This window comes from Podarcis melisellensis (assembly GCF_964234715.1).
Source record: "Podarcis melisellensis genome assembly, chromosome: 1".
Taxonomy (NCBI): domain Eukaryota; kingdom Metazoa; phylum Chordata; class Lepidosauria; order Squamata; family Lacertidae; genus Podarcis; species Podarcis melisellensis.
Window position 1 is genome coordinate 70042828 of NC_138528.1, and position 14096 is coordinate 70056923.

The following is a 14096-nucleotide window of genomic DNA, read 5'->3' on the forward strand; positions in this document are numbered from 1 at the left end:
ATCTGCTCTTGAGAATCTTAGTCTCATAGCAATATTAAAGGAAACCAAATTAGTGCTCCCACCCAAGGCTAGCTTAAAATTTGGCCAACAGCGCTGCACACACTCAAATTAAAGCCAACCTACGGGGATACTATAAACGAAAGTGATTCCAGCTAAGCTGGGAACAGCCCTGACTAGCCCCACAATTTCAACGAGAGAAATGGGGGAAACCTTTTGCAAAAGAAAGCCCCTAACGGGGGTTCTCTCCCTATTGGGAAAGGCAAGCCACGGATACAGGGAGAATCTTCCCACAGGGCAGGGTAAGGGATGGGGTGGGAAATCGGACAGGAAAAAGGGGGAATTAAATTATTTAAGGGACTAGAGAGGATTAAAAAGAAAGGGGAAATAAGAAATAAAGAAATGTAACCAGACAATGAGAAGATTGTCCCAGTGCTCCATGTGATCCGATGCAAAACGGCCCAAGAGGATGTCCTTTCGTCTATCTCCTCTACTTATAGACTCTGACCCCTCCTCCGAATTGGCAACACTCAAAAATCCCCAGCAACCCATTTAACCCTTTACAGGCTTGGGTTCCCAACAAATTTGCCTAGTCATGATGGTGGTCTGTTCCCCAACCGCAACACGTGCTCTCTGCTAGTGAGAACACGCTTTGCTATACCACCAATATACGTCTGGTGGCATTATTCACTTGCACAGTTTACACTATCCCACACCTCACCATCCATGAATTGACAGGAAATGTATGAAGAGGGGAAGCTGCACTACATAGACTGCCTTTCGTGATGTAAAACCCTAATCATGCAGTGTTCTAAATAACCGGGGGAACCTAAACTCCTAGAGGAGATTCCTCTCTTTATATGCTTCCCAATCCATGGATAAAGAGGGTTGGAGCCACGGGGTGGGGTCTCACCCGCCCCCCCCCCACAATGTTAGTTGATTATTGGTACATAAAATTATTAGGCTAATAGAACTGACTCAGTGGATTAGCTGGTTGGAGAAATACCTGTGACAACATTCCATTCTTACCTAAGGAGCAGCTTTCAGGATGCTGCTATATATTCTGATGGAGGCTTCCTGGCCTGGAGTTTTCAGATGGGACTGATTCACCACCTGTTGGACGATAGGCACCTGACCACCATCATTCATGTCCAGCTCAGACTAGTGTAATATGCTCTATGCAGGGCTGCCATCAAGAGTAGTCCATAAATGCCACTGCTCATTTGTTGACTCATCTTGATAATCCTGAACATATAACACAATTTCTAGAAAACAAGAAGTTGCCATTCCCCATTTGCGGTAAATAGTGAGTAGTTTGTTTACGCTGAGCTTAATTACACTCAGAAAATGATTGCAGAAATTCAGTATAACATCCTGTTGCAAACAATTAAATTTAAGTTTTAAGAAGTCCGCATGCATTGATAAATGAAAATACCTTTTTGTTTTCAGCATAGGAAATTAGGCAGCAGTTATAGCAGGCACAATTAATATGATGTGGCATTATTTGTTGTAATCTACATGGCATTTTGTACCCTTTCCTAATCGTTCTGATGCTCCAATGACCCAATAAAATCCCAAACCATGTTGTCTACAATTTTGTCTGCATCCCTGCTTGACATCAACAAAAATTACTGTATTTTTCATTACTTTGGCACCTTTCCAGTTAGGAAAATACAAGTCTAATGTGATTTCTTTATTGGCCCATAAATGCTGCCAGTATGATTATACATGAGACCTCTCATTTCATATGCTAACCCCAATCACATTCTTATATTTTAGTAATTATTATGGGTCAGCAAGAATTGATCGGGCATTGTGGTTTTTCCATATGAACTTCATGCTTTTGTGACAAACACATGCCTTGATGCAGTTTAGCTTTGTTAGCCCTTATTATAAAGAAATCAAGAGTAGGTATTATATCAACATTTTGCATGTTATTACATTGGTCTTTGACATTAGGGTGACACCAGACTTTTGCCAACAAAAAAAACCTCTAAACAAAGGGAGCTGCAAAAAGTTCCACATTACATCCCCTTTGTTTACCTTTTCAATGTGCTACCTCTTACCTGTTCACAGCTGTTTCATTTTCTCATCTGCAGCTTTGGTACCCTTTTAAAAAATAACCAGAGGCTTCCTCTTGAAGTAATCCCAGCCAGGCTGGGCGATATGATGAGTTATAATCTTAATGATTATAATGAGTAAGGGCAATACTTCACAGGGGGAGTTTTCCACATACCATGCCCTATGTCTTAACTGAAACATATTTGATGTACACATTCACTCATGCTGATGGTAAAATATTGACTTTGTTTAATGAGGGAGCACTACCTATTAGAATCTGAGAAATGCAGGACACTTCATATTTTAACACTAACCATTAAAGACAGACTTTCTGTAGAAAGTTAAATCGTATACTTCTAGTTCAATTAAGCCAGTACATATTAATAAAGTGCCATCTGCATCCTTTAAAATCTACTGGTTGCACTCAAACGCTGATTTTTAATGTAAAATGATTGAGAACTTGTTCACCTTATTCACTCAGAAGGATCAGCCTCTCTGATGGAGGCCAGTATAAGATATTTGAAATAATAGCTCTATAATTGGGCACTCAGTCCCCACACACAATTAAAATCAAGTGAGCGGAGCGAGGTATTTGCCCAACCACTTCAGTTGTATCGGCCCACATGAATTTATCTACTGATATCTGCTAACATACAAGGGGTGGGGAACCACCCTGTGGCCCCACCCCTTTCTGTCCATGCATTGGAGGGCAGGATTGTTGTGCAGGAACGCCTCATTGAATCTCCCTCATTTGTGCAAGGTTCTAAATCATGGGGAATGGGGGCTTCAATATGTGCAGCAGACTCCCCAATGTACACATCATTTGTATAAAAAAATTCCTTCCAGTAGCACCTTAAAGACCAACTAAGTTAGTTCTTGGTATGAGCTTTCGTGTGCATTCACACTTCTTCAGATACATGCATGCACACGAAAGCTCATACCAAGAACTAACTTAGTTGGTCTTTAAGGTGCTACTGGAAGGAATTTTTTTATTTTGTTTTGACTATGGCAGACCAACACGGCTACCTATCTGTAACTATATCATTTGTATGTTCTCCATGCCTAGTCATCCATTCCCAGGCTTATGTTACTCCATAGTTTAACGGCTTTGGGGCACACCTAGAATAAAGCTTTACTAAGTTAGCGTATTTACCAGCATTTTGAACTTGAGTGAGCATCTTTCATAGGCTAACAGCTAACCCATTAATTTCGCTTCTGTGGAATTTATGTGTTGTTTTTGTGCAGGCACCATTCACTTTGCTTTTACTAAGGAGATGACAGGATTTGCATTTTGGAGGTTATAAGCTGCTCTCAGAAACAACTACACTAGTGGCCATAAAAACGTATCCCTGGAAAAACTTGGAAAACAAAATGCCAGCAAACTAACAATGGGCTCCAAATGTTCCAGGAAGGACATCTGGGAGGCAGCCAAAAGAGAAAATGTCATAATCATGTGTGTCTTCAATTATCCTCCCACCAACTGAGTAGATATATATCTGGATAATGACAAAGGGACAACCACAGTTCTAGATATGATGAATGATTTGTTTTAGAGCAATTACAACAAGCCTTTGATTTAATTCTGAGAGGTGCCCAGAACCTTATTGACGTAGTTGTTGCCAAACCACTCGGAAGCACCAACTGTAACACTGTATTAAACTTAGCCAGTTTGTGTTCTTTGAGATGGGACACCTCTGCCACAGGAGCAAGTACCCATGCTTTGACCCAGCCTCCCCTAAGACCTCAATCCAGGAAAGGACAGGCTAGGGCTGCAGCATCATGTCTTAAGGTCAGTGTGCCCCTCTGCCCATGCCCTTCAGGGTCTATTGTGTTTGGCAGAAAGGGACTCCAATGCAGCCACGTGTATCAGTTCTCAATAGCATGGAAGTCCTATACACCTACAGTGGAGGAAGACTCCATTTTAGCAGAGATTCCAGGAAGGGCTTAGCATTGAATCCTGCTGAACTGAGCAGGCTTTTCCCTCTCTCCCTCCCCGCACTCCTCATCTGATGAGGAGGGCTAAATCCTACTGCCTTGGTAGAATTGCACAGCCAGTGCAGGATTTAACCTCATCTTCCTTCCCATCAACTGACGGTAGGTGACTGTGGTTTGGGAAAATAGCCTGATAGGCCAGTTGGGGCTTCCTGGCAGGCCAAGATTTGACATGTGTGTCTAAGGTTTCTCAACCACTTACACTCTGTTCTCACAACTCAAACACACAGGAGAATGAGAACCCATGTGAGGAACAACCTTGGGTTATTTTCTTTGGAATCCCTCCTCCAAATCACTGTGATTGGCTTACCGCTGGAAAACATCCCACTATTATTAAAAGTTGGCCTTGTACATCAAAATACCCCCTTGTCTCTCTTCCACACCTGATCTCCTCTTGAGCTCTGAGAGTTTTCCTAGCTGGCTTGGTTTGTTTCTCAGAAAAGAAGTGGGGAAGGTTGCATATTTAACTTTTTTGAAAACCTGAGGCAACAGAGCTACTGTGAAGGTTGGAAACTCTCTGTTCTGCCTTGACAAGCCTTATTAGCAAGCAACCTGATTTGGGAATACTTCAGACCACCCCAATTTGGCTTGTAATTTGGAGTATACACACAGAGCCAATGCACACCCCTAATATATGCTGCTTTCAATACAGATATACCATTCTCAGTGGGAGATCCACACCATGGAAGTAAAACCATCAAAATATATGTGTATTTTCCTAAGAATCAGTGATAACACACCACCAAAAAAGTCCAATATAATCAGAAAATACTCATTAGTGATCCTACCAATTTAACATACATGCAAGTGTGACAAACTATCTTTATAAACTATAAACACCCTCAAGAAGCCATAATAATAGAAAAGCTATCTGTACCCAAATATAACATGACAGTACTGTAGCACCAAAAGAGAAAATGAGAGAGAGAGAGTTACAGACCAGACAAAGACAAAGTTAATTAGTGAATGGGGAATCAGAGCCAAGTGAATCCACAGTTTATTCTAAGTTCTACTGAAACCTTCTAAACAGGAAAGTTGAGTGAATATATGTATTGAACCATGCTTCCTGTATGAAAGTAGAAAGGCAGCACATCCTGCAGGATGATCTTATAAGCATAACTTCAGCTCTGTGTAAGGATAACTTTAACTCCATGCATGTACACATTAACCTAAACATGACTCACACAATACGATATTCCAGTAGCTGTACAGAGAAACAGATGTTGCAAATAAGCATTTAGTTTATACTAAACATAAGAACTCAAATATTAGTCTAATTAAAATTGCTTGTGCAAAACAGGCATGATCTTATGGTGAATGGCCAAACCAAGGGAATCTGCCAGAGTTCACAGAAATGTTTCCATTTTATCTTTGGTTTCTTTCACCTTTTGAAATAAAAATTACAGCAATGAAACTAAGGTGGAAAGCTGGGTCCAAATGCTGAGAAAGGTACCTTCATATTTGTAACCTTGGATTATTACATTCCTCTGCCAGGTCTTATAAATCACCAAAACATCATGACCAATGGTATCCAAAAGCCACTGAAAGTTGAATTAGATCAACAAAGAACATCTGCTTCTGTCAATATCCAACTAAAGATTGTGTATCAGTTTTCTTCCAAAATGGAAGCATCTACAACCACATCCACAACAAGTCCTCTCCAAGCTTTTCCTACCCAGCTGACACTGGCCAAAATGGCCAATAATCCAACCTGCAATTTGTTCCCTGTTTGCCACCCTCTACCCAACACATACCACCTCTGCTTCCCTTCTACACCTGTAAGTGATGCCAACTATAATTGATCCATAAGCTGGACACAGCTGAACTTCTCCCACCCGGAATTCAGATTCTTTTTGAAGATATTGGTGACTTCATCTGAGAGAAAGGTGGGGAATTCAACACAACAGCGATTTACCATCCAGTCACAAGGTAGAACAAATGCAATAGAATGCTCTCAAAATAAATGCTGTCACTGAATAAAATGTTGGACCTTCTATGTCAAGCATATATTTTTTTCTTTCTTTGAGGAAGGGTGCAGTTTAATCTTTAAAGGCTTCTATTCACCCAAAGGTTCTGCATGAGTGAGGACAGCTGTTTTCACTACTGAATGATCCAGTGGCAGATCTCTTGAAAGGATATTTACTGCTAATATTCACCTTTGGCATAGGTGGGACCCATTTGCACTGTGTCTAACCAAGAGGATTAACACTGACAACAAGCCATTGCTCTTTTTGACAAGGGGGCCAAATGATTTCATGATGCCTCTCCTAAGTGAAAACAGTTTTACTGCTGTCAGGGATCTAAAATATGTTCATCTTTCTCATTTTATTGCAGGAGGAGACAAAGCACAGACCAAAGAATAGCGCTTTTTTGTGGTCACCATCTTAATTACACCCAGGAAGATGGAGACAGAACCTCCAACTTCTTAAAAAGGGAAGTGGTGAGCCTTTTTAAATGTGTGCGGATAGAACACATTATCAGTGACACAATAGAGAACAATAACAGAGTTAGGGTTTATTTATGGAGTGTGCATATATACTGACAATGTCTTGCATTTATAAAAAAAAGAGTGGGAGGGGGAAAATGTTTTTCCTGGGTATTATAACAATGAAACGACTACCAAGGAACAGCATTCAATCCGACCAGAGAAGTCAAAAAATTAAACAGACAACCACAATAAGGTTCCTTTTTATAGTTTTATATGTGCACACCTGCAAAAGAACTCAGAGAAATGAATGTTGTGGAGGGTTTGTGTCAGTCAGTGTAGACAGTGGTGAGCTAGATGAACCAACACTCCAACTCGGTATAATGTGGCTTCCTGTGTTATTAGCTAAGCAGGAAGAGTGGAACTTAGGGCAGAGTTAACCAACTGAACAAGAAGGAACAGAATGAGTGAAATACTTTCAGCCCTAGTCAAATCCTCGAGAGCCAAGACCCACTGGTACCCATGGGGAGGAATTCAGTGTTGTGGAACGCCCTCCCATCAGATGTCAAGGAGATGAGTAACTATATAACTGTACAACCTTTAGGAGACATCTGAAGGCAGTGATATAGGGAAGCCTTTTAATGTGTAAAGTTTTATTATGTTTTTATATATGTTGGAAGCCGCCCAGAGTGGCTGGGGCAACCCAGTCAGAAGGGCGGGTGTACAAATTAACAACAATGATGAAGATGATGTTAATGAAATTGTTCCATCAGTGCAAACATTTCAGCTTGCCAGACAGAACAGTCCTGCCCTTCGTCTGCACTGTTCTGGAGGTTCTGCTGGACACCCCCAAGACAATGGCAGGATTCAGGGAGAAGAAGGTCCTTGCACAAATTTCCACTGATGGGACTCATTAGTTGAATCCCACCCATGCTTTTCACTATTGTTTCTCACCTAATCTAGGATCACATTTCATTTTTTAAAAGATACAAGGAATTATATCTTTCTATCCTTAATGAGGTTTTCTTTTTCTTTGCATGCCTTTGCATTTTGATCGGTTCTGTTAAAAACTGTGTTTTGTCCAAAGTGGTCCCCATAACCACCACCACCAGACCAAAGCTCCTGAGACCTGTGTAGATTATAAGGTTTAGGGAACAATAATCTGTCCTTTCTTTTGTATCTCAGTATAGACATATACACAAGAAATCTTCTGAGAAAGCTCACGGTATAATGAGGAAATTCTGGGAATAATTATGCAAGGGATAGTATATACTCCATCAAATGAAATACATCTTTTTATTTAAAGCAATGTTTTTTACCACCAACTTGCTGCAATTAGGAGGTTGTTGGAAAGATATCAGTTGAGATTTGAAGCCTTATTTCTGAAGATGTTTTGAATTAACAACTAATTGGTAGCTTTCTTTGATAACTATTTTATTGTAGGGTGCAGCTCAGATGAAAATCAACCACAAAGGGAACTCAATTTTGTTTGTCATTAATTTAAACAGATGATTTACATAGACCCGCTTCTCCGCCTCCATTTTTGTGTGCCTTACAATTCCTTAATGCCAACTAGCAGCAGTTGGAATTGATGCTGTGTCATTTCCTATTTATATATGTTACAGAATGTTTCCTGTCATACATTAGCAGTGGGTTGTGGGAATGGCTGGAACACTGTGAGAATCCAAATGGGAGCCCTTGCAATGTTATGAAGAAGTGGCAAACAGAAAACATTGTAAGGGCATGGCTGTGTTTGGGTTAGTGAGGCCATTCTAGTCCCACTGGACAATTCAATCTCCATGAATTTACACTTGTAGCACTCCAGGTTTTTTTAAAAAAACTCTCTGTGAACTTGTAAATAAAACTACACATATCTGATTTGAATCAGAAATTATGCAAGTGACCACAAATACCCACACATTATCTACAATCCTCCTATACCTGATGCACCTGATGCAAGAGTTTACGCGTTTATATTTTCTGGTAACTATGAAAGGCATGGACCATGGCTCAGTGTCAGAGCACATGGTTTGTATGCAGAAAGTCCCACGTTCAGTCCCTGGCATTGCCAGTTAAGAAGATGAGTTGGGGGGAGATGAATCAGGCGGCTTGTGATGTGAAGAACTGAGAGCTTGCATATTCAGTGCTAGTCAGGGTAACAAAATGCTTGATGGACTAATAGTGTGATGGGACATTAGGCAACTTCATTTCAAGTGATGACTTGATCAGAATAAGTCACAGAATTCATTCTGAGAATGCACTGGCAATTCACTAAAAAAAAAAAAAAAGCCTCACAACTTGCTCACAGGAGTGGGCTAGTCATGGAATCTTCTGGTACACCTCTCTCAAAGTGTGGATGGGAGAAGGGGTATTCATGAAATCTTCAGAGACCATATAACACCAGTCCTGAAAGACCTACATAGGCTCCCAGTATGTTTCTGAGCACAATTCAAAGTGTCGGTGCTGACCTTTGCAGCCCTAAATGGCCTCGGCCCAGTATACCTGAAGGAGCGTCTCCACCCCCATCGTTCAGCCCAGACACTGAGGTCCAGCACTGAGGGCCTTCTGGAGGTTCCCTCACTGTGAGAAGTAAGGTTACAGGGAACCAGGCAGAGGGCCTTCTTGGTAGTGGCACCCGCCCTGTGGAATGCCCTCCCATCAGATGTCAAGGAAATAAACAATGATATGACTTTTAGAAGACATCTGAAGGCAGCCCTGTTTAGGGAAGTTTTTAATGTTTGCTGTTTTATCGCTTTATTATTATTATTAATATTCTGTTGGGAGCCACCCGGAGTGGCTGGGGAAACCCACCCAGATGGGCAGGGTATAAATAAATTATTAGAATTAGTATTATTAATATGTTTCCTGCCCCCTCAGTTCCCAACCTTCCTTGTGTGATGTGGGGAAGGTCTGCACTGTGCTTGCGTCTGCTGGAACAGGAACAGGTTTCTCCACACAATCAGGGAGCCTGCTTTACTAGGTCCCTAGTTGTGATGGGGGTTCTACTTGTGTAGACCATGTATTCAAGTGAACAATGAATTGCTTGGGACCTAGCCACCCATGATTGCCTTCTCTTTCTCTTTGTGAACTGGAAAATTTAAAAGCTTTCCATTTTTTCCTTTCATGGAAGAGGGGCTATGATCTTGCACTGAGTTCACGGTTCTGATGCAACATTGTTTATGAGACTGTTTCACTTTGATTACAAAATTTGGCTCTTGGGGTGTTGTAGGAATCAGTTCAGGGATAGTCACAGCAGCAGTAGTATACACTAATGGGCATATCCATCTTTGCACATAAGGGGTGTGTGTGTGTGTGTGTGTTATTAAGTGTTGCCTGGCTCTGAGGTCCCACCTGCCTAACCCTATAATGACATGGAATACTCACAAGCAATCTAACTTTTTAGAGGGAAACTGCCAGCAATAGAATATTGCCACCTAGGGGGAGAAATGAAGAGTGAGCTAACTAGTCAAAATCCTGCACAGAGCCTAGGGAAATGAAAAACTGTGTGCGATGTGGCCAAAATTCACAATTACAGGTTCAGAATATGAATTTGGCACACTTGTATTGTGCACCTGTATTCCAAACTGGGCATCATTTCCCCCAATTCCTGTCCAGCTTTGATTATATTCATAATGTATGACTGTACGTAAATTTTGGAAGCATCCAAGAGGCTTTGTTCAAATCCTCTTTTAATCCCATGGTTGCTACAGGCCTCCAATCCACAGATCCTTGCATATAGCATGAGGCAATAGTGTACATGGATATTGAACACCGATCTATGGTGCTAGAGACAAAGTAGCATGAGCTGAGATTGGATTTGAGCTCAAAAGGATTCAGAAACTGTGAGTTAGTACAATCCCACCTGTGATTTGAAGACAGAGCCTCCAGATAGACTTGACTCACTGGCATGTACTTATTTTTAAGAAAGAACACAAAGAAAACAATTGCAGAAAGGTGTCTGGCCTGGCTTGGGTATCCAGTTGAATTTGCATTAGAGGTAGCTAGACAAATAAACCGTTTGAACTGCAAAATCTGTAAGAACTATATGTATGGAACATGTCAAGAGAAAATAAATCCAGATCACCACAATCCCACTTTTAGAAGGTAGTTTTTGTAAGAGGAGTGTTAATCTTACTTTCAATACAGCTATGAAATGTTTGGCTTTTCTGTATAATATTTTAAAGTCCCCGATGAAATTAAAGTGTCTAACTCCTTGAGCAAAAATGTATTTTTAACAGCCTTTCATAATTGGGATGATCATTTAATTGGACAGCTGTGTAAATTATATGAAGGGAAATCTGGATTTATACAATGTCCCCTTAGTTTGATATTTCAGAGTAGTTCTAAAAATTGTAGATTAAAAGTATTTATTTATTTTACATTCAACCTGCCTTTCTGTAGAACAAAATATACTCAAGATGGCTTACAATTAAAACAAAGCAAGGAATATTGCACACACACAGCTCCCTAGAAGTATAATACAATTTAAAAAGAATCAGCAGAGCACCACCACAGCCCAGTTCGCTGGGCAGCACCACAAAATGCTTGCTGGAGAAGGTTAATTTTAGTCTGTCAGAAGGCAAACAGTGGTGGGGCCAGGCCAATGCCCTTGGGCAGCGTGTTCCAGAATCTCAGTGGCATCACAGAAGAGGCCCTACTTCTTGTGCCTGGCTGATTTCGGATGATGGAGGAGGCTACAGAACAGGACATCAGTGGCTGATCATAAGAGTTTAGCGTTTTCATGTTCTTTTCATATGGAAGAATGTAAGATAGATAGATAGATATAGATGATAGATGATAGATAGATGATAGATGATAGATGATAGATAGATAGATAGATGATAGATAGATAGATAGATAGATAGATAGATAGATAGATAGATAGATGATAGATAGATAGATGATAGATAGATAGATAGATAGATAGATAGATAGATAGATGATAGATAGATAGATAGATAGATAGATAGATAGATAGATAGATAGATGATAGATAGATAGATAGATAGATAGAGATAGATAGATGATAGATAGATAGATGATAGATAGATAGATAGATGATAGATAGAGAGATAGGGTACCAAATGCCATCCTTTGCGTCATCTTTGAATCCCAGTACACTGCTAAAATTCCCCCTTTTCAGAAACCTTCTAGATCAAGTATGGGAAACCAGTGGCCTTCCAGATGTTGCAACTCCCATCAACCCTAGTCATTGATCATGTTCACCAGGACTGCTGGGAGTTGTAGTTCAGCATCTTCTGCTCCTGCCCTCTATCTTCTCCCTCCTCACCCCCATCTTCCTCTTCCCAGGCAGTGGCGTAGCGTGGGGGGTGCAAGGGGTGCCAGCCGCACCGGGCGCAACATTTTTGGGGGCGCACTCGGAGCTCTCTGCCCCTACCTGGTCCTGGTGGCTCACTCTCTCTCTCACAGTGCTGGCTGCGAAGGAAAGGACGAGGCTGCGCGCTCCCCAGCCCAGGCGCCGCCTTCTGCGCGCACACTCGCTTGCAGCTAGAAGCCCTGCAGAAAAGGCCGTCGGGTGCAGGAGCGGCGCCTACGTCGCGCTTCCCGGAGGGGGCGCGTCGCCCGGCATTGGCGCGCGTTTGGGCGGGCTGCGGAGGGCGCGAGCGCTGCGTGCGCCCCAGGAGGCCGGCGAGGGCGGGAAAGCGGGCGGCTCGCTCCTCCCGTGCGCCCGAAGGGGCTTTTTTGGCGGTTCCCCCGCTGCTACGGAGTCCTAAGCAACGAGAAGGAAAGCGCCTCATGAGCATAGCACTGGAGGGTGAGTCTCAACTTTTCTGGACGAGCACTCAATGTGTTGCAGATATTAAGCATAAGAAACGCTCCTCATTGTCCACACCCATAAAAATATTCATTTATTCATAAATATTTTATTAAATTTTCAAATACATAATACAAGATCCCTACACCAAAAAGCCAGAACCAAAATACCAAAGAGCCATATAGAAAGAAAGAAATAAAAAAGAAAAAAGAGAAAAATATAACCAACCATTCAGTACAACTTTTCTTATATAACTGATTGGACTTCCTCACATCTCCTTACCCTGCATTATTTATAATAAGAATGTCAGCAAATTATTACCTTGTTTCATACCTTATTTTGTACTTTCCAAATATTATACTTCTAAATTTAAAACAATTTTTATCAATTGCTCATACCTTAAAATTAAACGTAGTGTTGCCTTAAATTTCGACCTTTTCTTACTTATAACTTAATTTTCTATTTTACAAAGTCTATTTGCTGGAACTGATATTTTCTAAATCGTGCAAATACTTAACATTCATACAACTTATAATGTTTTTGTAAATAGTCCTTAAACTTCTTCCAGTCCTCTTCCATTGTTTCTTCTCCCAAGTCTCGGATTCTGCCAGTCATTTCAGCCAATTCCATATAGTCCATCAATTGCGTCTGCCACTCTTCCAGTGTGGGCAAGTCTTGTGTCTTCCAATACTTTGCAATAAGTATTCTTGCTGCTGTTGTCGCATACATAAAGAAACTTCTGTCCTTTTTTAACACTTTCTGGCCGACAATGCCCAAGAGGAAGGCCTCCGGTTTCTTAACAAAGGTATATTTAAATCAGTGGCGTAGCGTGGGGGGTGCAGGGGAGGCCAGCCGCACCGGGCGCAACATCTGGGGGTTAGGGGGCGCAAATCCACGGGTTAGGGGGCGCAAATTACTTGCCTTGCCCCGGGCGCTGACAACCCACGCTACGCCACTGTTCCCAGGAACCTCTAATGACCTACTGCCATAACTAAGAGGCATGGTTTTCAGGTTACCTTGGCTGTGTAAGGATATTGGGAACTCAGCAATATCAAGGGATGTGCCATCATAGTGTGTGCTGTGAGCACAGTGGACAACTGGACATGGCTCAGTTAACAATGGACAGACTCTGCTTCTTTATTTAAAGGCTTTAAAAACTTCTACGCTTCCAAACTTCCTATGTTCTTTGGTTAACTCTGGAGCAATGTTAGGCTATGCTACAAGAGACTGGGGCAATGACTCATGCGTTTGGGCTGCATGGAACATGCCTCACGAGGCTCATGGCAGAAGGCAGGGATTCCTCAGCAAACAAATCAACCTGACAGGTGTTTCACGAAGGACAATACCACTGTTTAAGGCCATTCAGTCACCCTCACAAGGAAAAAATAAAATTGGGGAAGTTTTCTTCCCCAGTGTCTTAATGTGCACACAAATCTGGCACCCTCAAAATAAGTGGATATGTAACTCACCTTGTCATGTTCTCAAAACCACTTTAGAATTATGGCATTGTTCTGGGCACAAATATCTGTGTATTTACGAGGTGTGCGTGCAGGTATGAAGTGGCATATCACAAAAGCAGGTTGTTAGAAGCTACATTAAATCAGATAGTTTAGATTGTTCATATATGCAGCCGAAACGGAACAGCATTGCAGCAAATGATAATTCAAGTATGCTAAAATGTGTGTGCTGTTTTGGAGTCTTCAGAAATGATTAGAGGAGAAGAGTGTTCTGGCTCTCCTGGATAGCGTTGCAGACTGTGAATGCTTTTAAAAACTAAACAATTTATCTACCGTATTATTCTTTAATATGTATTTAAGCAAGTCATTCCACTGACTCTTGTATTAC

General features: G+C 41.5%; 1 long non-coding RNA gene across 1 annotated transcript in view; it reads right to left on the bottom strand.

Annotated features, from left to right (window-relative positions):
• The window catches only part of LOC309378189, a 64260-nt gene that overhangs the window by 22983 nt on the left and 27181 nt on the right, over nt 1–14096 (bottom strand). The window contains exon 3 of the long non-coding RNA XR_014171848.1: nt 1027–1110. This is a non-coding gene — a long non-coding RNA (uncharacterized lncRNA). The remainder of the gene's footprint in view (nt 1–1026; nt 1111–14096) is intronic.